Source organism: Agelaius tricolor, unplaced genomic scaffold (assembly GCF_023055355.1).
Source record: "Agelaius tricolor isolate 1412-34295 unplaced genomic scaffold, bAgeTri1.0.p SCAF_19, whole genome shotgun sequence".
In the NCBI taxonomy this organism is placed as follows: domain Eukaryota; kingdom Metazoa; phylum Chordata; class Aves; order Passeriformes; family Icteridae; genus Agelaius; species Agelaius tricolor.
The window spans coordinates 10,177,716-10,201,880 of NW_027269279.1; the positions used below are offsets into that span (position 1 = coordinate 10,177,716).

Consider the following 24,165-nt stretch of genomic DNA (forward strand, 5'->3'; position numbering starts at 1 on the left):
GCTGGGGGAAAGCCAAACAGAGCAGGTGGGTGTGGTGTGAGCACACAAAGACACGTGTTGGGCCAATGAATATACTCAGGTAAGTGAGAACCAAAGCAGAGACTGCTGGACTGTTTGAAAGTAATGATGGAAACAGTTACCATTGGGAAAGTGGTGCCTGTTCACTCGTTATGATGTTGCTATGTGAAATTTCCATGATTTTCCTTAAAATGGTGATTTGTTACACTTTGAAGTCCTTACTTGGTAGGGCAAGTATGCACTCATGCACTCATGGAAAGTGAAAAAAGATCTCATTTCATCCAAGGAGCTGTATGGTAATTCCTTTAACCATTCACACATGGCAGATCCTACTCCTCTTTCTAGCTGTATCAGATAATTCTTTCCACTTCCCACATAAACATTGCAGTGCCCTCAGTCTGTTCCTGTAACTGAGGGGTTGATCCTGCAAGATGAAAAAAGCTCTGAAAAACCAGACTCATCCATACTGTTCATGTTGTCCCCACCCTTTACCTTACTTTTACCTTTAAAAGTGTTAAAGGTAACCTGAAGGACAGACCAAGCAGCTGGGACCCTCAACAGCCAGCAAAACCTTGTACTAGGATGGCTCTGGTAAAACCTTTCTTTGAGTTGCTCTAAATGAAAACTGCTCAAGTCTGGTATGTAAAACCAGTCGTAATCCATATTTGCATTTCTGAAAGTGAATTTTTTCTCCATAATTTTATCTTTTCTTTTTTTTTTTTTTTTTTTTTTTTTTTTTTTTTTTTTTTTTTTTTTTTTGTGAGCCAGAAACTGAAGGCTGCTGGCTATGTATTTTGCATGATAGAAACAATGCAGGCAGAGCATTTTTAAATAGCTCAAGAGTGTGGTGTCACAGACAGCTGTGACAATCCAGCAGCTTCCCCCTCAACCTGGCCTTTCTCCCTCCCCCTCCAGGGCCATGGAATCCTATGGTGGATCCTTTATGGTGGCTCTTGTGGCAAGAAAACTTGTTATTTTATCAGTCATATCACAGTAAGGAGAAAAAATGGCTAAAAAAAAGTCAAAGAAATGTGGGAACTGGTGCAAAGCAGAGCAGGAGCATGTGGCTGGGATGTGCCAGGTCCTGCTTGTTTACAAAATTTGCAAACCCATCATGCAGAACATCAATAAAAGACAAACTTCTCATTCCAGACAAGAGTCACTGGACAGCTATTGCAGGAGCCTGTTGTTGAGTTTGGCAGAATCAGACTGGAAATAAAATGCTGAAGGGAAAGCACATCCTCCATAGCTGAGAGAAATAATTCAGAGTCTATTAGTAATGTGACACGTAGGATCCAAAAAATATGTAAAGTGATTGATTTTGCTAAGTCTGTCACAGAAAGTGCCTTTCTGATATGAAAATCCTGAAGAAAAAGTTGAGTAGAAATGTCCTATCTCTTAATTCTCTAGGAGGGATAACTTAAAACTTTAAATACTAAATTTAGATTTCATAGCAAAAAAAACAAACAACCCAAACCCCAATCAACAATCCCAAACTAAAACAAAATAGCTGTAATTAGGGCTGAATACTTATGGAGTAAAATGAAAGACTGCCCAAGAGAAAAAACATGTCATTGACTAGTCAAAGAATATTTCAAATTAGGCAAAATTCTCATTGAATTTGCTGCAGAAAGTTGACAGTGACCACAAAACTGATCTTTAAAGAAATCTCAAAAAAAAAAGGGTTCTTCCTAAAACATAAGAAATTTCTTTTGTGCAAAAAGTAATTGAGGGGCTGGAGGAAAAGCAGCCAGTTTTATTTGGGTAATTACCCAAATATTGGATTTAATTTGTGATTTCATGGGTAGGGTCACCAGATGTTAACTTTACACAAACCATGCTCTTCTCAGGGTAGAGCTGCAGCTGAGTAAGAGCACAAGTGTCTGATCCAAACGCTATTGGCAAGGGAGAGAATGTTTCCAATGATCTGTGGAGGTCCAGATCTCAGAAGAGGAAGAAAGAGCAGAGTCTTTTCTGAGTGCACAAAGAACCAAAGCCTCTTGGCCAACAGCAGACACATGCAGGGACTACCACAAGGATTCCTTTGGATGACTGGTGCATACACATCATCACTGCTTCAAAGAAGGCATACAGGACAATACTGAGTTCTTGGAAAATTGGGAAGAGGAAGGAAAAAAGGAGGGGAAAAAACAACGGTAATTTTTAACTTACTGGAATCCAAAATTATTTCCACAGAAAATGTGGTTGGTTACTATAATTTGGAAAATTATTTTTGCAATCTGCCTGTTGCTGATTCCTTGAAATGAAAGAGCAGGCTTTAGGCCAGTAGGCTTATTTTCTTGCACAGGAACTGTTAAGTCCTTTCATCTTGCTGCAGAATACTTTTTAAAAACTTTAACTTTCTCAGTGTTTGAATCATACATGAGGTAAGAGAGTAGCTCTGTGAGAGGAAGCCCTCAGGGCAGCAGTTAGTTTCTCCCTAGAGGATGTTCTCCCATGGCAGGGGCTGTGGGCTAAGGCTGGGTGCTGAGCCTGCCGTGCTTTGGTTACTCCTCATTAAATCCACGGCATGGCTTCAATGAAGGTTAGAGGGAGAACAAAAGGGGCCATGAACCAACTGCTCTGCTACAACACAGTCTCTCCTCAACTCAGTGCCACAGAATCAACCCTTGGCAGGGCTGGGGCAGGACAAATTAACTTTTTCACTGTTTACTGACTAGCAAAGTGCTTCTGTGCCACAGAGATCCCTGCCACGATCATGTGTCTCTGCCTGTAGCAGAACTTGGCACACCTGTGCTTTCTGGAGGTGCTTCAGATGCAGCAGGCACAGCACCAAAGAACACAGCTGTCCTGGGAAACACTGAGGGAATACACAACAGGGATTTATTTGTTCCCACACATTCATAAAAACACCAGCTCAATCTGCACTAGAAGCAAATCTGAAATGAAAGAGGATATTATGGTGTACATCAACAAAGTGTTCCCAGGCATAGTTCTGGAGAAATGATTACTCAGCTAGTAAAAGTATTTTAACTAGATTTGCACACCTCTTATCATATATGCTCAAACATGTTTGCAGAGATGCATTCAACGTGGCACATGCACACTGATGTCAGTTCCAGTGACAAGCTCTCTGCACACTTGAATTGTCCTGACATTACTGTAGCGGCAAGGCTGCTAAAACAGTTGTTTTTAACAGAGGCACAGGAGGTCAGCTCAGCAGGAGAAGTGACTGTAACTTTCAGTAAAGTGCCCGTTTAGTGAACCGAGTCTGGGATAGTTGTGCTTTTGTAGTTCAAAGGGAGCGTCTCTCTACACGTTTGGCTTTTAACACCATCCCTCCATGTGATTAAAGAAAGCCACAAGAAAGAGGTTTCTACATTATTATCTCTTCCTGGAAAACAAACCTGTCTGTTTCCCCGAAGTTTGCTGGTACAGAATTATGCAGCTTTAAAGGCAGCCAGACATTTTGGCTGCCCATCCACTTGCTTTCCTTGCAGCTGTCATTATCTCTGTTTTACTTTACCTGAACTTAACAACCCCTCACTCCCTTTCCTCCTCGGTTTCAGTAACTCTTCAAAATGAAAATCAATAGTGCTCCTTTTACTCCAAAGTACAGCCTTTCAAATCATCACGTCATATCGTGCAGCAGCTGCTTGGAGCCTGTGTGGCAGAAATAGCCCTTGGATGAAGGGTTTCCAGTAAAGACGCTGCCTTTTTCTAGCATTTCACTCTTAGCCTTTTACATTGGTTTAGATCAACTCTGGGTTTTTATCAAGGGATTCAAGTGACATGTTAGTGGCATGGCTAAGACAACTCAGAAAGCTTTTAAGACAATTTCATCTAAGAGACACTAAATAAACAAGGTTCTGAGTCAGTGGATTACATTCCTGTCAAATGGTCATTGAATTAAAACAAATTTACCTCAAACCTCTCATTAACAGAAGAACTGCATGTGTAATTTACGTTTCTGTTTTGCTTTTAACAGGATTGTAAATGGATTATAGTAATCCTACTCCTTTTTAAGAAAGTTGTCCTTATGACAGATACATGAAAGGCCTCAGGAAACCCCCCTCCCTCTTCCTCTAGAAGTGTCAGGTTTGTGAGGAAGAGATGGTATTGCAAAAGTCTGGACATAATGTAATAGAGATTTTCCCAGCAGACAGGGCCAGACCCTGGCACCCTGAGGATCCAGGGTGGTCTCCCTGGTGCTGCTGTGCAGATGGGTGGCCTGGTCCCTCCCTGGAAGGGAACAGCACAGACTGAAAGACCTGAGCACTGAAAGTGAATGTGCTACAGTTCTCATTATCCAAGTTATCTGAAATACCAGATCACTTCAGAGACAAGCCAGGTTTCTGTCAGCACTGTGGAGAAGCTGACTTCTATAAACTTCTGAAGGAGTTCACAGTATAAGTGACACATGGAAAAGCTGAAAGTGGCATTTCTGAGAAACACAGTGACAGGGTTGTGGGCAAAGGACTACAGCAAGGCAAATTTTTGCATTTGTTTTATCTTGGGTCTTTTTTTAAAAGAAAGTTGGGAATATTATACATATATATATACTACAAATGGACATAACTTTGTGGTGAATTGTGGTACCATAATATAAATGCAACTAGCTGCCCCTCTACTTTGTCCTTGTAAGATACACATGGACATAACTGTCCCTTTGGTCTGTCCATGGCACAGAAGTCACCCTGCTAAATATTTCTCTTTTCCCCTAGCATCAGCTAGTGTGGCTGTTGCCTTGTGTTTCATTTGCCTTGTCTGTGGTAATCAGAGTGAACTCTCAAGAGCAGAAATAGCAGCTAAAGACAATGTTTTAGTCTTCAAAAAGATCCAAAATTTTCCTTTAAGGGACTCATCTCTTTTAGTAAGAATAACTGAATGCAACGCTGCCACAACATAATTTATGATTAAACTATTTTTGGTTAAATATTTCTAAGAAGAAATTGTTATAACTTTCCTTTTCCCTCAGAGTCTTCTGCTCTCATGTGGAGGAAACTTGGGTTTATAAGCAGAGAGCTAGAAAAGCAAAGAGCAAAACCAATCAAAATTTACAAGTATGCCATTTGGCTAAGAGGCCGCCTTGTGACAGCCACCACAAAATCTTCACCATCATTCCCAGGCTAAAAAATGTTCTCATTGAAGGACCTGTAGTGTAAAGAGTCCTGAACACTACTTTATTTACAAGGAGGATCCCATACCCCAGTGAAACCCCAGTGAAAATGCCCCAGTCCATATTGGGGCATTGCAGGATGTCACATAATTTCAACAAAACCAAGAAGAACTGGTAAGAACTTGATTGCAGATTTAGACATGGGTGTCTCTCTCTAGGGTTGGTAAATAAGGGAAAAATACATATCAGTCTTGGTCAGAGAATGGGCATCCTTTTCCTTTTAGAGACAATTGCATCCTACAGGAACACGGTAGCTGAGGGTGTGTGAAAGCTTTGCTACAGCTGCATAGTGACCTCTTTATAACTTTCTTTGTGCCTGCATCAAGGACCAGTCAGCAGCTGGGTCACTCAGCTTGGATTTTAAGATTTCTTCCTTTACATAACCCCTGACAGGTTTTCCCCCCATTCCAGAGAACTGCAGCTGGTTTTGTCCCAACTCCCTCCTCCTCACAGCCCCTTCCTGTGCAAGCAGACACCCTCATCATGATGGCACTGTCAAACAGCAGCAGCTATGACTACACAGACTGCATTTACTTCCTTCCTTCCTTCCCTCCCTCCCTGTGGCAGGCACAAGAACCCTGGCTCTCCCTCTCTCTCTCCCCTATTATGGTGCTGCCTGGCTGCCCAGGTAATACCTGGTATTTTACTGGGTTTGCAGTGTCTTCTATGGGAAGAAATGACAGAACAGAAGCAAGTGTCCTGCAGGCTAAAGGTGGCTCACAAGTGCCTTGGCTATTATAGTAATGTTTCTCTAAGTCCAGAGAAATGAGGCTGAATTCCAGATGTGGTGTCCAGGGAGAGTACAGACACTTCATCTTTGTCAAGCAGATGGGAGAAGGCTCAGGGTTGAAAACAAGAGAAAGAAAGAGCAAACTTTTCTTTAGCCTACACACAGGCTGGTTGTATGATGTGATATCAGAAGTACACATAAAGCTAGAGACAGATGTGGCAGTAAGTGACTTATTGGGTGTCTGTTCATTCAAACCAGAATTACTCTACAGGGCCCACAATCCATTAGAGACAGAGCGCCTTAATTGAAAATAATCTGGTGAGAGAATTATTCAGCCCAGATGTGTGTGGATGATGAGCAGGAGTTCCAGGCTCCAAAATAGCCCCATTAAAGCTCAGCAAACAAAGGAAGAATCTCTCTGATGATTTCTGCCAAATGCAGGACTCCAAAGCCACCTCATCTGGCAGCCTTCCAGAACTGATGTTCACTGAGAGTAATGATTCATATTTACACTGTTCTTCCTCAAAATACAGGGGAATTTTGAAGCATATCCAGACATGTGAAACTTTTCTTTAAGTAATAGGCTCATTGCAAAGTATTTATATACTGAGAATTCCCCCCTACTTCTAGAAGTATCTGCAAGATAGAAAGTACCAAAATACATCCCAGTATTCTGCAGCCCAGTCTGACTGGGGCAGAGCTGAAATGCTTCTTGTTGGAAGTTTTTAAGACATAGATTCTAAGATGAATCAGGACTTAATTCCAGCTATTTTCAGCCCACATCCAAAATTCATGCCTCACTGAATGCCATCCAGTGTTTCAAAGATAAGCATTTTGAGTAAGTGCCACCTTCACCAATGTTACAAAAGTACTTTATTTTTGACTCACATTTTACTTTCCTCCTATATTCAAATTCCCTGTTCTAATCACCATTTCCAGTGAACCCTTATCCATTTCTGGAGATCTATACTTTTCACTAGTTGGAGAGAAGAAACACTGGACTTAAGCACCAGAATTACTCAGTAATGAAACAAGAGTTTGCTTTATGACCAAAAAAAGCTAGACTGGAAAAAATGTATCCTCTGTGGAACTGACTCAGTGTGATGGAAAGTGGCAGACATACTATTGATGGTATTGTTCTTCTCAGGTCATCCCCTGACAGGCTTCTTCAGTGCTGCAGTACAAATTACAGGAACTGGCCCCAGCCAGACCCACAATCCACATCTTAGCAGCAATAACAAGGTTCAAAGGTGGATTACACATATGTTGATTATGGGAAGAAGGAAATTGATTCATTATTAGAGAAGGGAGCATTTTATACAAGCTCTGTTACCAGGAATATTCAGAAATGTATTGCTGCGATGTCCCCCTCAGAACTCATGTCACTCACCTATTCTGGAACAGGAAGTGAATGACCTCAGATTTTACCTCATCACACACATCCTGTCCCATGCAAGTCCTTCAGCCAGGTGGGCACTCAGAGCACCCACACCCACTCAGCCACAGCACTCTGCTGAGATGCCTGGTGGTGGTGCCAGTCTGGCCGGCTGCTCGTTCACATGGGCATCCCCCAGCTGGGGCTTGAAACTCCCCTTGACTACAGAGCCCTTCCTGCCCTGAACAAATACTCCTGCTGGAGCAAACACAGCCAACAATCAGGATGAATGGCATGGAGGGGATATTAAACAGCAAGAGAGAAGTTGGCAAAGAATTCAACATCACCAAAGGAAAATATAGTTTAATATCACTGAGCTTAACTAGCTCAGGAAAATATCCCAGAATAGCCCCTATTTGGTAGTTAAAATTATTGGGAAAAGCAGCAGGAAGGATGCTGGAGAGAAGGGGAAATCCTGCTGCTATACCATGAGAAGCTGAACACAATTTCTATTTTCACTCTAGGCTGCACTGTGCCACTCACTCCTACTGACAAAAACCACACACCTTCACTTAGTACCAAGAACACATTGAGTAGAAAACCTGCACAAGGTCCAGCTTTGGTAAATCACAAAATGAAAACACTCACATGGTAAATACTCCAATTCAGTTTCCTGAGTCTGTTTAATATAGGTGGATATTTAAACCTCTATCTGACAAATCTCAATTTCTCAGATTATTTATACTTCCTTTGGAAAAAGCTATATTTATAACAGCTTTTTATAGAGCATAGTCAATGAAACTAATGTACAGTACTTTTAGTGAACTTATATCTAAAAGGACACCACTTTAATATTTTAAGAGCAGGAGAAATACACATAGGTTGAGAGAAATGAAAAAGAAACATTTGAAGAGAAAAAAGGGAAGGTGTGAGATTGGAGTGTCTGCAGTGAGCCCCACAGCAAAAGGCTAGAGGGGGCTGTAAGAGAATATCAACCCTGTATGGTCAAAACAGGGGCAAGAAGGGACAAAGAAAGAAGGTGCAGAAAAAAATTAAAGTCCATGCATAAGGAAGAAGTGCCTTACAGCAACACAGCCATTACAAAGCTCTAACCTCTAGTTTACTTTGGCACCTTTACTAGGTATGATTTGATCTGAGATGGAATGAAATCATATATTGATTTAAGAACACTTAGTAAAATGTCCCTTCTATGAACCATGCAGGGATTCCCTTTCTAGATATATTTTAGTATAAACATTGTATTATTTTATTATTCTAAAAATGTGCTTTATTTGTTTTAGTATAAAAGAAAAATGTACACTGCAGAGTCCTGGAAGAGGATTAACAAAACAATTCTGTCACTGGGGCCCAAACTTAAAAGGGCACAGGCACTTGAACTGCCTTAAACTTCAGCTGGGTATTAGGTAAGTGACATATAAAAGATTTTGGTGGAGAAAATATATCAGAGTGTAGTTAAATGGAATTTCTGGAATGGTATATTGGGTTGCTGTGAACTCTGTCAGAAGAAGTGTGTATACCTGTTAGCAGGATTTTAAAGCACTATTTCACCCAGCAGCCTGCTGAGTGAGGTTGGCTCAGTGGCATCTGCTGAACACGTTGTCCAATTAAGCAAGACACTGCCAATAATCATAGAGCTGCAAAACATTTTCTTCTCCTTTTAGACATTTCTCTTTTCAAGAACCAACCTTCAAAACTGAGTATGGACAGGAGGTTCTGAGCTCCAGCTCTAAGCATAAAACACATTTTGACACAAGTTTGATCACATGCTAGAGGTGACACATGGCTCAAAATCCAGTTCCTAAACTGCTGCTAGGGAGAGCAGAACACAGCAGAGCTTGTGAGCAAGAGCAAACCGTGAATGGCTCCCACAGCAGCTGTGGAAGCAGCTTGGAATGGCTCCCAAGGCTCAGCTCCTGGCCTTGCTGCAGTGCCCACTGCTTCAAGGAGTCACCTGCTTGGGCTGCAGGGACTGCACCACTGCCTGCAGCCTTCAGCTGCCACCAGGAGCAGCAGCAATAAACACAGGCAGCAGCTTGTGTGGTGAGGGGAATCCTGTGTGTGACAGCAGTGCCAGATCTCCAGAGGCAAGGTGCTAAGGACCAGTGTTTTAGGCTAAAACCAATGACACCAGCAAACAACCCACTGTTTATAAAGCTTATACTCTCTTGTTGATATTAGGTATGGAAAGCAGGCTTTAGACCTCCCACAGTGAAGATCAAAGTTGTTTTGAAAGGGTTCACATATCCCAGGATCTAAAGTCTTACCCTCAAGCCAAACCACTCCTTTAATAACAAGACTGTCAGCTGGCAAAGGGCAGGTCAGAGATTTGGTTGTGGGTGAAAAGAGAAAGACTTTACAACAAACTTGTCATTCACGTGGGACACTTTTTTCTCTACATCTTCCTGCTCTCAGCTTTGTCTCTTAACAGCTTTGAATCTCTTACCTGTGTTAGGCTTATTCCAGGCCCAACACAGCAATAGACCACAATCCCCCTGTGCCTTGGGGGGAGAAATAGCAAAGAAACACGAAGCCATCTGAATTGCCGCAGATAAAAGATAAAAGTATATCAAAAGTTCATCTACATTAAAAATACATTAAGTTCTTGTCTTCTAAGTCTTTGAATTTAAGCCTTATGAACTTTATGAGGTGACAATTGAGAAAGACAATTGTGCAGGAACCAAGAGTCAAAGCACAAACTGTGCTGAAAGGTCTGCCACTATGAATGAATTTCCACATGAACTTTTGGTCTAATCAAGCTTAGTTTTACACTGCTAACATTACTTGGTCAAAATAATTATACCAGAATACGCCCCAATATGAAGTTCACTTCCATTCCAGTAGGAATTACCTTAATTACCTTAAGGCACCTCCAACTCAGTTCATTTCTAATCATCTGATGCTGCTGGACTCCATTATAACCCTATAATCATGAACAAGGACTTCTGCCTTTAGAGAGATAATGGTCTCTATTCTAGTACAAGAGGTAGAAACCAAAAGGAGTTATAGCTTCATACTTCTTGTAAATACCTCCTCTTATTCAAGCATGCTTATGCCTGAGAGCAGCTTTTTCCTTTTAACTTTTGGTACCAATCTGTTTAAACTACAAAGCAAGGGCTTTATACTTGCAGAATTAAAGATAGATACAATCTTTAGAAAAAAACCCACATTTATTTTCCCACATCCTGGGCAGCTGCAAGATCCTTTGCATGTTGTTAATGACCTTTCTATGTACTTCAGACTCAATCACTCTGGGAGAATACTTTGCTTTAATTGCTTACCTGAACCTCAAATTTTTCTTAATGCTTCTTACTCCTGTGTTCCCCTCTTGTGTCAGGGACTGTCATTCAAAGAACATTTTCTTCACTGCCTGCAGGGCTGTGTATCTGCATCAGTGTGGAATGGATCTTTCTGTTAATGATTTATGGTATCAATTCAAAGCTATTTTCACATTTACAACAGCATTCCATACATCCTCTTTCAAAGAGATTCAGCAACAGTGAAAGCACAGGGTTGCCACCAGCTGTCCTAGTGGGATAGATCTTGCAGGGCATAAGTGCCTTTGAGGCACATGAAGCAGGGTCTGACTACAGGAAACACAGATTGTTCCCAAGTTACACAGAGCTCTGCTGATGTTAACAAGCATTTCAACCAAATGAGTACATTCTGTGCAGGCACCAGCAGCTCACTAGATATTAGAGCACTCTGAACAGATAAGGTAAAAGATACCATATGCAGTGTGTGCTAAATGATTTAACCAAATGTCTTGCAGGAAAATGTTGATGTATTCTATTCCAGGAATGCTTCCTGGGAAAAACAGCTGTTGATTCAGGACAGAAGATCTCAAGGCTGCCTCCATATGCCAGCTGCAGCTTTTCAAGTAGCACTGAGTTATATAATTTAACTTATATTCATAGTTAGTATGTTTTCACATAAATGGGAAAGAGGAAAGGCATCTATTAGTATGAGCAGAGTAAATTACACAAGCAGGACTAACTACTGATGTTTAAAACTGGACTCACGAGCTCAAATATAACTGGAGAAAGGACTAACAGACACAGCCTGTCCTGATGCCCATTCCCAAATGATACATGGGAAACTCAGTCACTTTGCTACCTCAAATTTAGGCAGTCCTTGCTGGTTTCAGACTATGTCCTCTTCTTTCATATGTATTTTTAGTTCTTGTAACTGTCAGAAATCTGAGGATATAGAAAACATCTTTTGCATCAGCTTTCCCTTTAGCTCTGATACAAAGAAGTGCTAGTCAACTGAGCTAGAAATTGTGTTGGTTTTGACTAGTTAGATGGTATGTGTTTTCAATTTGTGCTGAGAATAGTGTTCATAATTCAGGGATGTTTTTGTTATTGCCAAGCAGTGCTTACACAGAGCCAAGGCCTTTTCTGCTCCTCACCCCACCCAAGCAGCCAGGAGGCTGTGGGTGTGCAGGAACTTGGTGGGGGCACAGCCAGGGCAGCTGACCCCAGCTGACCCACGGGATAGCCCAGACCATATGGGGGTTATGCTCAGCACAAAAATCTGGAGAAGAAAAAAGGGGGGATGTTGAGAATGACAGCATTTTCTTCCCAAGTGACTGGCATGACAGAGCCCTGCTTTCCTGGGATGGCTGAACACCCACCTGCCCATGGCAAGTGGTGAATTAATCCCTTTGTTTCTGCATGGGGCTTCTGCATTTCCTATTAAACTGTCTTTATCTCAACCCACGGGTTTTCTCACTTTTACTCTTCTAACTCCCTCCCACTGTGAGAGAGTGAGCAAGGGGCTGTGTGGGGCTCAGCTGCCAACAACAGAACCATGGGTGGCTTCTCTGTGCTACAATTGCTTTTGTGGTCCTTGCTTGCTTTTGCTCAGCTGGTGAGGAGGAAGTGAAAGGAGAGAAGATGTAACCAAAGGGGTTTGCATTGAGAAGCTGCTCTTTCTCATGCAATTTTTTTTCACACCATCACAGCATTAGATTTTTCCAGCAGCACACTTCGAAAGTTGTAAATCTTGAGGGCAACAAGGGTGAAAGGCTCTGCATATCCAACTGACAAGCTGAGAAGTGCTATCCCACAGTACTGCAAAACATCAGAGCCATCCTGTCTTATTTAAATGCTGATGCTCTGACAGGTGAAGGCACTTTCATGCTTGTGCTCCATCATACAAGAGCTAGATAGCACCTTGCTAAAACAGCACAGCACCTGACTGTGGGCATCAAACTGAACATCTCTCTTGCCTTTTGGGGAGAAGTCAAAGAATAGGGAGTCCCTGCAGATGCCTCCAGAGAGGGCAGATGGAGAAAGCTGTCACCATAATGATGACTGAGCAAGGTTGTTCCCTTGGGTACATCCTGTACCAAAAGCCAGAAGTGTTTAAGAAAACTAATAACCGGATATCCTGTTCTTTCATCTGTCATGCATGGAACTGAACATGCAGGGGTTTTTTTTCAAGGACACGACCAGCACCTCTAACCTACAGAGCCTGTGAACCCAACCTGCAAAGGATGAAGGATGAATTGTCCTTCCCTTTATAAGTCAAGATGCTCCTGTGAGGAAATAATGTATAGTAGAAGCAAACCTAGCAGAGAACTGCATGGCAAAAGAATTTGGTAAAGCTGTGGGATATAGAAATGAAGAATATTAATGTTGTTGGGTAAAAAACATAGATGAAAATAGCAGAAGAGTTTCAATTATGCTCATGTGCAGTTCAATAATTGTGCAAAAGCAAGCATAGTTGCATCTGGTGACCTCAGATTTGAGATGCAATCAAAAATGGGATAAATCAGGGAGTGAGACAGAAAATACCATGAGGTGACCTTGATATGTCTCAATATTACAGAAAACAGAGTAGGCTTGGGGGTGCTCATCATCTGTGAATTGGACCCTAAAAATTGATAGGATTGCATAAAATTGTGCAACTTTATAATTAACTTTGGGTCCTGCTGGTCAACAAGTTTTTTTGGTCTGGAGGTTTGAATTTTATGTTTTATACTTGCCAGTTATTTCTCCTTGATAAAAGCTTGGTTCTGTTTGGGCAATTTGTTTGTTTGCTTTTGAAAACAGACTGAGAATTTTATATCACTTAATATTATGGATCCATAATGAAACTGAGAGAGCTGGTAGTGCTGCTAAAGCCACTGTACCAGGCACATTTTCTGCTGAGCCTTCTGCTCAGCCCTTCACCCATGCCTTGTGCTTTGTCTGAGTTCAGGGGCTCTGTGACCCTCTGATGCTTCCAGCTGTCCTCTCCCCACCTTCCCTCAAGGAGACAAGGACAGAGGAGCAGACCCCAGCCTTTACTGCCTCCACCAGTCACAGGCAGGAGGGTCTGCTTTGATGCAGGGAACCTTTTCAGTGCCATCATGTAGCCAGGAACAGAAACTGCTCCTTAACAAAGAGGACAGCAATCAACATCCTCTGCTGCTCTGCTCCCAAAACAGCAGCACCCCTCTGGAGAGAGAGGGGTTAGAAAGGAGCCCTGGCCTTTAAGAGAGGGGTCTTAAACTCCACCTCTGATCTCTGAGCCTGCAGATGTTGGACCAGCCCTTGCCAATTAAAGAAATGACACAACTTCCTATTGCATAAGAGTCCAAAGGTTAAAAAAGAAGGGTAAGTAATATAGGATAACAGCACTGCACAAAGCCAAATCCTTGTGTAGCCAAAATAAAACTTAAACAAGTTATAGCCTTCAGTAAAATTGCAATAGTATTGCATTTACAGCTTGGTGACTTGCCCAAGTCATTCACCATGGCACTAGCTGACTCAAAGAGTGGGGTTAAACATAAATTTAATTATATGTAGTCATGCCCGATTGATTTGGATACTAAAGCATCTAGGTGTGTTTCATCTCAACCTAAAGGATAATCTAACACTCTTCAGGGCATTTCTGCCCTCGAAATGCTCATTTCTCTCCACTGACTCCAAAGAGAGCTTAGGGTCCACACATCCATGCTGTGTACCAGGGATGGGATACTGCACTTTCACAGCTCAAAAAGCTGCACTTTTTGAGAAGGAAAAGAGAAAGAGGATAAAAAAATAAAAGGGATTAGGAAAAGTGATGCAATTTCCAAGAAGAAAACAAAGAATCAATCCAATTGAAGAAAAAAGCAAAGAAAAAGTAGCCTTAGGAAAACTTGGCCTCTGAAAAACAATGCACTGAGATGAAGAAGAAAAACATGGGTAGGAGAGGCATGTGGTGTGCTTAAGTTTTTGTGTTAGAACATGTGATTAACAGGAATTTATATTTCCTTTCCAGGGAAACTGCTATTGCTAACACCGCTCTCACTTCTAAAAAGTTTTCCGAGCTCCTGGCAAAGATGTGTCAATGATCCACTCCTTAGGTGGCCCCTCCAGACACTGATGATCCCTTGTGTTCCTTGGAAAGCCATTAACACCTGGCACACACCAATATCCCTCCAGGCAACCTGATCAACTCCTGCCTTAATGATAACCCGACTGAGCCTCAGCCTCTAATCTTTGTATTTTGGGAAGGCGGGAAGAATATTTTGTTTCTACAGGGGCTAAACCTGATGCCTGGAACGCCAAATGAATTTCTCTTTTCCTGAAACTCGAGGTCTCCGTGGCCCATCAGTTACAAGGGCACTGGGCACCAGGAGCAGGGCTGGAAATGGACCATCCTGAGAGGGAAGATGCCTGACTGAGGCTCTTGGAGCTCTGCAAGGAAATCTTCCCTGCATGCTGCTGGAACAGTGCCAGCAGAACGTGGCACGAGTGACTGAGGGGCCTCCTGCTGCTCCAATAATGAGCTGGAAGCAGTTTAACCCTGGCCTGTAGCTCAGTGCTGTGGGTGTCTGCTCAGTCACACATCACCTTCACTGATCCTCTGCACAGGCAGGCTTCAGCAAGACAGAGGATGTTGAAAACCTCCTGCTCCTTTCCAAGCTTGTTTCCTATGCACTCCTGCTTTCAAAATATTGCTCATTTAGTGTTTACAATGTCAGTTATCTCTTAATTCCTACCTTTTTTTGAATATATTTAATTGAGAAAGGAAATAAGTGAAAAAAGAAGAGTGCTGCACAGACAGCCCTTGAAACTGCTGTGCATGAACTGATCTGATGGAGCTTTGCAGCTGTTCCAACAGCTGTTCAGGTGACTGGGATGAAAAAAATGTACCACAAATCAACACTCTTATGGTGTGAGAGCACACCAACACACTCTAACCCTATCTCATGCCTTTTCTCCCCAGAGGAGGGCAAAGCCTTGGCAACCTCCAGCACAGTTATAACACATGTAAATGATTTTATGAATGCTATTTATAAAAGGCTCATCACAGTCTCTGTGTCCTTAAATCACTAATTAAGGGTGGGGATGTTATTTCGTTAGAAGATAAATCACATGTTCTAACATGAAGGCAGTTTTAAAAAAGAAACCACCCTGCAGCAGTTGGACCAGCTGATTAGATATTTTGCTCCTGAGTTTACAGGCTTGCCCCGGACAAGAAGCTGCTGAGCAGAACTGAGCCCATGCCAAGTCATTGTTATGCCTGGACAAACACAGAATTCTTCTCCTTGCTCATGACATAACATATCCTTGCAAAAACATAGCTGCTTTGAATGTCCCTTCTCACACAAGAGAAAATCCTGAAAAAGCTGGGATCTCTACCATCAGGGCATCAAGCCTGTTTCATTCACATGACAGGAGATCTGTGCCTGTGTTGGGGGGTGGGGAATGATGAAGCCTCCTCTCTCCCCTGCAAGAGAGATTTCTTTAGCCAACTGGTAGAACATGCTTTGAAACCTAAACAATTTTTTTTTTTTTCAGATGAAGTCATTAATGCTCACATCACCTCAGTTTAAGCTGATGCTGTTTTCATTCTTGTGGATGAGGTCTGGAGCACATAAATATGCCTGTAAAAACAAGGAAGAGGCCACAGTCTTTCAGGACTGAGTATCACAGAGGAATACTAGTGAGTATATTGTTCCTGCTCTTATTTGTGGTCACTGAGTATTATCAGCCTCTTGGTTAGAATCTTCATTTGTTGGGCTTGGATCCATTAAAAAAATAAAGTATGGAGCCAGATTTTTAATTTGAAATAAGAGAAGGGAGTTTTTGATCTTTTCTGCATCTGCCACAAAGGAACCATTCCCTGCAGACTGCAGCCAAAGCACAGGGAAACCAGGACCATCCTGTGCCCTGCCCCAGACACTGCACTTGGGCAGGAATTGTGACAGGCAGTCGAGGCCAATGCTTTCCTTGCTCAGAGGTGTCAACAGGGCTCAAAGCCTTGAGGCAGTGAGAAAAGCAGAGAGCATGTTATTAGTGTGGGACATCCATAAGAGCACAACAGTAAGATGAAGAAAAATGATTCATAGCATTATTTGTACACCCCACAACATGAAAACTTTAACTTGTCAAATGTGGAGGAAGTGAAGCCTCAGTAATCCTGGAAACCCTTGATTCACTGTTTCTGAGGAGGGGGTCACTTTCAGCCTCACAATGTGAAGGGAAAAGGCTCCATCCCAACCTTCCCTTCTTCCCACACCTCTGTATTTCCCCATCCTCAAACCTGCTGTTCAGCTCTGCCAGGTATGCTGCTGTCAGACTTGTCCTTGAATGACTCCAGTCAGCTGAAGCAGATCAGAGCAGGGATAAATCTAACTTGCTGGCCTGGAAAACCAATATAGCTCCAACATTTGTGTTTGGATGAGGTTCCCAGATGGGAGCAGCTAAGCTCCACACTGGCTCCACACACTTCTCCTTGGAAACATTCCCAACTCCCAGGGGAGGGGCTGAGTCAGTGCTGGCCCTGCCACACAACGGGAGGGGGCCTGCAGCTCTCTCACAGCTGCTTTCTTCAGATGAAGCTGTCTTTTGGCTCTGACCTTGCTCTGCAGCTACATTTTGAGAGATGCAGCACAAGAATCAAAGGTCTTGCTGTGCAATTTTTCTTTAACCTGTGCTCTGCAGTGTCCCAGCACGACTGACATTGGTGGCTTCTTCCTGCTGCAAGGAGGGAGCAGGGAGGGATTAATGCACTGCTTCTCACTACATCCCCACTTACTGGTACATTGCAGACCAAAGACTCTGCAGGCCAGTCAGTAATTGAATGAATCATCTGACTTTTGTTCCCCAAGAACATTTACTGTACTAATCAGTAGGAAAACATGATTAAAGCCCCAGATTTGTCCTTGGTTCAGCCTTTTTGTTCAGAGCCGAGGATGTCCCTTCTGCCACCCTGTTTAATTTCTCAATTAAGCTGTCACATATCCCTTGTTTCTGAAGGCAAAAGGCTCAGTCATTGGCCATCAGCAACTTTTGGCACCAACACACAGATATCACATACCACAATAAACCACTTGTCACTGAGATATAACTAAATGTACTGAGAAGATGCCATAAAATACCCAAAAAATCCAAGTAAGTTTTTTAGGTTTTGACCTGATGTACCTCTTTTCAGCATTGTAGTAAACTCTTTAGTACCAATTCTCTAGTAATCCCAAACTCCTCTTTCCTGTATAACCTATGCTGAGATGCAGAGAACTTACCAGGTTTTGGGTGTAAGATGTTAAAGTTCTCCATTGACTTCTAAACCTCTCCTTCAGAAAGTTTCATTCATAAATGAAATGTTTCAGATTTCACATTTGAGCTGCTATAAAGTAAACCATGGCAAGAAGCATTATAAAATGCTTGTTTTGTGTGATGCCACTCAACACAAGGAGGTTTTCCCATGGCTGTGCAATGCTCTGTCCTTACAGCCCTGAATGGCTATGGTGGCTGCACTGATGCTGCCCCATACCAGCAGATGAAAAACTTTCTGTAATTCAGTCTAATTTCAAAGAGTAATCAGAAATTTCTATGGTTCCTTCAAACTCTTCTTAAAAAACTACATGAATTTTAACAGAAATGGGGCCATCTGACTAACATTTGACTGAGGCAGATGCTCTCTGCTGCCATGAGTAAGCAGTGGGGAAAGTGAACATGAGGACACCAGGGTGAAGGAGAGTAACGTGGCCATGCAGGTAGCAGGCAAAGGGCAGCATTGATTGCTAATGCAGAAAAGCCAAGGACACAAAATCTGTCTCCTGTTGCAGCATTGGGAAGAGAAAAGTGCTGCCTCCTGAGGAAAGCCAGCCAGGTTTCTGTGATTTCCAAAGGTTTCTAAACAATTTGAGTATTAGTTTCCTAAATTTGAAGATAAAGGGATAAAAATCCCTTTTGTTTCCTTTAGAAACCACAACACTTTTTGGCACTGTGTTGTGTGACTTCTATCATGAAGTGGATGAAGGCAGAAATAAAAAGATGAAGGCAACAAGATTTAACAGGACAGCAGCATCCAGCAGGCACTCGGGAGACATAAAAAAACCTGGTGAGTAGGTCTCACACCATTTTTAGTGCCCTATGTAACACAAAATACACAGTCTCTTGGGGTGGTAGGACATGACACCTCTCAATCTGCTATATTATGTCATTAGATGTCTGAAATGCAGTGAAATTTCTTCTTCCCAGGGGATGAAGACTCTTTTCAGTGATATGAGAAACTGTAAAGAAGTAAGAAAGATGCTAAGAATGAAAAGAGTTTGCCTGAGAAAAATTTCCTCTGAGAAAATGTGGATATGATGGAAAGTACTGAGGGTGTTACACACCTCCAGACTTGCTCTAGATAGTTCTCTCTTATCAGAGACAGACAGAGATAATATAAGGAACCAATTAATCATGGACTGGTTTGATTTCCCAGACAACTGCCATGCAACAACTGCTTCCAGCAGTGACAGATTGCAAATATTTTCGTAGGATACAGTTATTAGTCAATAAAGTTTTGGCCTTGTTTTGGTAACTCTGAATTGTCTGCCACTTGCAATGTGGTATTTCTGGCACCCTGCATCCTGGGGGTGGTTCCACACAGTCATTTTAAGCAACAGTTTGTCTGTCTTATGACATTTCCCCCACCCCACTAACCTTTTTTTTTAGCCTGCCCCACAGCCTTTTGGGATCCAGAGCTAAAATTCCATGCCAAGCCAAATCAGGGAGACTGCCCCACAATCTCCCTGATTTGGCTTGGCATGGAATTTTAGCTCTGGATCCCAAGATCTGCATCACACCCAGTCTCTGTTTCTCCATTCTGTTCTGGGACTGTATCCTGCTCTGCAGCTCACCAGAGTAAATATAACATAACCCTGCTAATTCCAAAAGAAAGTACCTGCAAGCAGTCTGATCTGGGGAATACTGAAACAGGATGGTAATGCCTACAGATACAATTCCAGCAGAGCAGATGCATGGGAGTGTTAACATACACCCATATCACACTACAGAGTGTTTTATATCCTGATTTTATGTATGCTGGTGCCAAAGATTCTATCAAGCTTCTCATAAAACTGCTGTACCCTCAACAAAAGCTAAGAGAGCCAAATAATGCAATTACCTTTAGAATGAATTTAAGTTAAAATACTTATGGGTACTGTCAAGGCTGAGAACCCAAAAATACATACATAGAGAATCTTATAGATATCCATGAATATTTGGATAACAGGCTTTACTAGTTTCCAGGGGAATTTCATCCATCTGCTAATTTCTTTACCAGGGAAACACCTCTGCAACAAAAGTAGGTCACTGGGAATGCAGGGATCCCTTCAGCTGCTGTGTGGCAGCAGGAAGGTGTGAGGCAGCAGCTGCCTAAGGATGCAGCATCCCCTCGTCTCCTTAGAACAATTTCTGACTGAAATGCTGCACGATCAGCACTCTATTAACAATGGCACAATGGCTCTTTGGAATTGGCTGGACACTCTCCTGGTTTTTAGTCAATGACTTAATACAGGACTAACTGCTAGAGGATGGCTGCAGACTGAATGGTTTTGGGGCAAGTTAATAGATCACTTGTAGCATAAGAGATACCAGTTTGAGGATCATCAAGGTGCTGGGTGGTACAGAAACAGCACTAATTTACTGAGCAGGGTGCTGAACACAAGCACGGGCTCCCAGCTGGGTGGGGAAGCCCCATGGCCAGCACAAATAACTTCCCAGCTATCTTGGCTTAGTGTGAATTGCACAGTTCTCACTGATTTCTTTATCAAGATACCAGAGCTCCCACTTATGGGAAGTAACTTCTGTTGAACTCATAGGAATGAATTAACTTCCTCCAGACACTTAACAGTGCTCAGCATAACTGAAAAGTAAAGCTAGATGGGAAATTTTCTGTGAACTTTAACAGAAGCAGCTTGACCACTGCTGCCAAGTTCAAGGCTCCTTCCTGATAAACAATTCAACACAATATGGAATATCAAGTTTACAAGATAACAGCCTGCAACAAGCTGCACACTGACTTTGCTTAGTAGTTTATATCCACCAGTTTCTACTCAAGAATGTTTGAAGTAGGTTTATTTTTTTTTCCAATTAATATACTGAGGAAAGAAGGTTAAGGAGAGTAAAACTATCCTTGATGACAGTCAAATAATTTCTCAGTAACTTTATGTGGTTCTCCTGATCATTGCTTTTGCTGAAAAGAGAGAAATGTGCACATAGGCAGATCTCCTATTCATGTAGGCCAACGTTACATGCTCTACTCTCCAGCAGTCTTTCTGGCACAGCTTCTCCCCTAAAAACAATTTGAGAAAAATCCTTTTCATTATTCTCTGTGATTTCTGCTGGCTTACTTCCAATATCCAAAATAAGCAGGCAGGAAATAAAATCAGAAGAAAACTGGTCCATGCCTCAAAATTCATTCTTTTTTTTCTCTGGAAGTGCAATTACAGCTCATGAGCATTTGTGAGGCCACTAAAGGGCTGTGGGAGCCCAAGGAATGCTCACACAGTGGGAGGAAGATCACCCCACAGCAAACACAGAAGATTATTGGAGCCAGGAGGATCCTGAAGGGAACTGTAACATACTCAGAGCACTTTCATTTGTTTTGTGAAGAACTGGAACTCATTTCCTCTCTTATTCACAATGCTTACACTGAGCTCAGCCTTGGGATCTGGGGTGCATCAGGAAGAGCATTGCCAGCAGGTCGGGGAGGTGACCCTGCCCCTCTGCTCAGCCCTGCTGGGGCACATCTGGAGTGCTGGGTCCAGTTCTGGGCACCTCAGGACAAAAGGGACACGGAGCTGCGGGAGCAGAGGGTGACAAAGAGAAGGAGGGGACTGGAGCCTCTCTCTTGTGAGGAAAGGCTGAAGGAGCTGGGGCTGTTGAGCCTCCAGAGGAGATGGCTGAGAGGAGCCCTCAGCAGTGCCTGTCAGTGTGAGCAGGGAGGGCTCAGAGCAGGGACCGGGCTCTGCTCCCTGGCCCAGCAGTGGCACAGGAGGAACGGGCAGGAGCTGATGCCCGGGAAGTTCCACCTGAGCACGAGGAAGAACTTCTTCCCTGAGAGTGCCCGAGCCCTGGGACTGATTGTCCAGACAGGCTGTGGAGGCTCCCTCTCTGCAGATATTCCAGAACCATCTGGACACAATCCTGTGCTGTGTGCTCTGGAATGACCCTGCCTGAGCAGGGAAGGAGAGCTGAGCACTGTGCTCCCTACCAGCCTGACCTGTTCTGTGGTTCTGTCTCAGCACTGTCCTTACCATGTCATGAACCATTACAAAGCCCTGAGCTGTACCAGCTTTAACATGAAAACTATTTCCTTATCATTCCAGGAAAAGACAGCCTAAACCTCCAACAATTCCCTGGCCTTCCCCCATTTGCTTATCCTGGAATGAGATTTGCTTACAAAGACTTTACCAGTCACATTTTATTGCACAACAGCAATTAAGAAAAGCAAATTACACCTTCTGATGAATCAGATACTACTTTCATGGTTCCAAATGCTTCAGTTGAGCAACTAATTACTGCTTGTTTCATTGAAGGAAATCAATGAGCAGAAACAGAAACCAAATAGTCCTTCTTTGTGAAGCATTTCCTAGGAAATTTTGGTGATATTAACCAGAAAAGAGGAAGCAGCAGCAATGATTCAATTTTGAAATAATGAAAACCTCTGTATTTTTATGTTGAAGTCTCATCAAGTGACAGCCAAACCATCTCCTAAAATAGTATTACTTTCTGGGTACAAGGATGAGCCTGCCTTTCTCCACACACTTCTCATCACAGTCTATTATTTCCTTTTTCCAGGTCACCTGATTGCTGAACCTTCTCCCCTGCTCCTGATGCAAACCAGAAGTGGGAAAATACATTGTAAGAGAACCTGGAGTGCATCTTCCTGCTGTGTTCAAGATATAGGCAAAGTATGAGTGGCTTTGGTACAGTCCAAAGCTGATCAAAGATGACAGAGCTGGGAGAAAGGAGGTGGCAGCTCAGACAGCTCTGGATAGCTACAGGAGGGGGCATCTGGAAATCAGCTTTGCAGAGCTCATGAAAGTTTTGAAAGTACTGGGCCATAAATCATCATGTGCATATACTGACCTGATTTTCACATGCATGCTTCATGTTATTTGTGCTTCAGATTTCTGAAGTTTATATGGGGCAGAGAAAAGGGGTTCTAGCTCTAACAAGGACTGCTGTTTGACTATGCTCAAATCTGATTAAAGCCTAACTATCAACCTAATGTTTGGCATTTCATTTCAAGGTTTTTTCCTTCTGTTTCCAGAAGCACAGAAATAATTATCTAAGTTTACAGGAAATTTTGGCTATATCCAAACTACAAAGTTTTTTTCAGGCTGGAATCCTGTCTAAACTGGAGAATAGGTTTGAACTATTTGCTCCTTGCACATTTTTTGAAGTAACAACAGAAAAACCAGCTTTGAATATCTATGGTGATATGTAACTGAAAATCCAAGATAAGTTTCCATGTAACAAGGAGAGGTCAGAGGTGTCAAACTCAATAACTTACATATAAACTATGGCTGTTTAAGTGCTAATACCATCGAATTATATTTAGACAGAGAAGAGGAAAAAAACCCATCTGACAAAGGGTAACTTTGGTACTTCATCTTTTAACTTTTTAAGGTGTAAGGAGGCCATTTACATGAAGTTATTGTGACTATTTCAGTCTAATTTGGAGTTTTGGAACTCAAGAGTCTTTAAAAAGACTATTTTTATGACCCAAATACCACATCCTAATATGTGATGAAGTAATACTAACCAGATCAGGCTGTTTTAGAAAATAGCATGAATGCAACTAAGAAATCAACAGGACAAGATGTGGGAAGTAGGCATTGTTTTTTTTGGATGCCTAGCTGGCCAGAACAGACTTTTGCACAATTTCAGTTCCTAGGCATGGGCAAGTAAAGATAACTAGTGGCAGTGTTAGTGATAACTAGACCAGCAGTGTTTTCAACCATGACATCAACACACACTCATCAACATTCTGTGGTTTGCACACAGGCACATGAGTTTTCTGCTGTATTATTTTTGAGCACAGTTACAGTGGCATGACAGACATAAACCATTGGTGAACATCACAAAACTCTCTGGCCTACTGGGCTCCTCATTCTAAGTGTGGTGGTGCAGCTGAAGCACTGAGCCAAGGAAGAGGCAGGCTTAGGCTCTGCAGATAAGAAGTTCTTAGTCCCAGCACCTGGAGCTCCCTGCACAGACCAAAACCTGGCACTGCTCTCTGTGCTCTGGCTGCTGGTGCTTGGCTCTCAGGTACTGCCAGAAAGGACCATCCTCAGCTTTACCGTGGATAAAAGGGATTGAGAAGTGCTTATAGCTGCAGCATTAAAGCCTGCCCATGCCTGCTTATACAGGAAGATAAACAATTCTCTGTTCCTTTCCCTTTAAACAGCAAACACAATACAGTGAGGTTTTGAGTGTGTTTGGTTTTTTTGTTGTTGGTTTGGTTTTTTGCCTAAACTAACATTAGACATGTTCTTAGGGAAGCTCAGCATTGACTTACAGCCAATAGGGCCTTACTGGGTAGCAGCCAGATGACAATATCTCCTCTCGAAAGAGGTTTCCCTTTTCAGATATCTCTGGTGTTATTTATAGGCAAAAAGCAATG

General features: G+C 42.5%; 1 long non-coding RNA gene across 1 annotated transcript in view; it reads left to right on the plus strand.

Annotated features, from left to right (window-relative positions):
• The first annotated feature begins 428 nt into the window (after positions 1–428).
• The window catches only part of LOC139598204 (uncharacterized), a 210,650-nt gene continuing 186,913 nt past the window's right edge, over positions 429–24,165 (plus strand). The window contains exon 1 of the long non-coding RNA XR_011681823.1: positions 429–777. This is a non-coding gene — a long non-coding RNA (uncharacterized lncRNA). The remainder of the gene's footprint in view (positions 778–24,165) is intronic.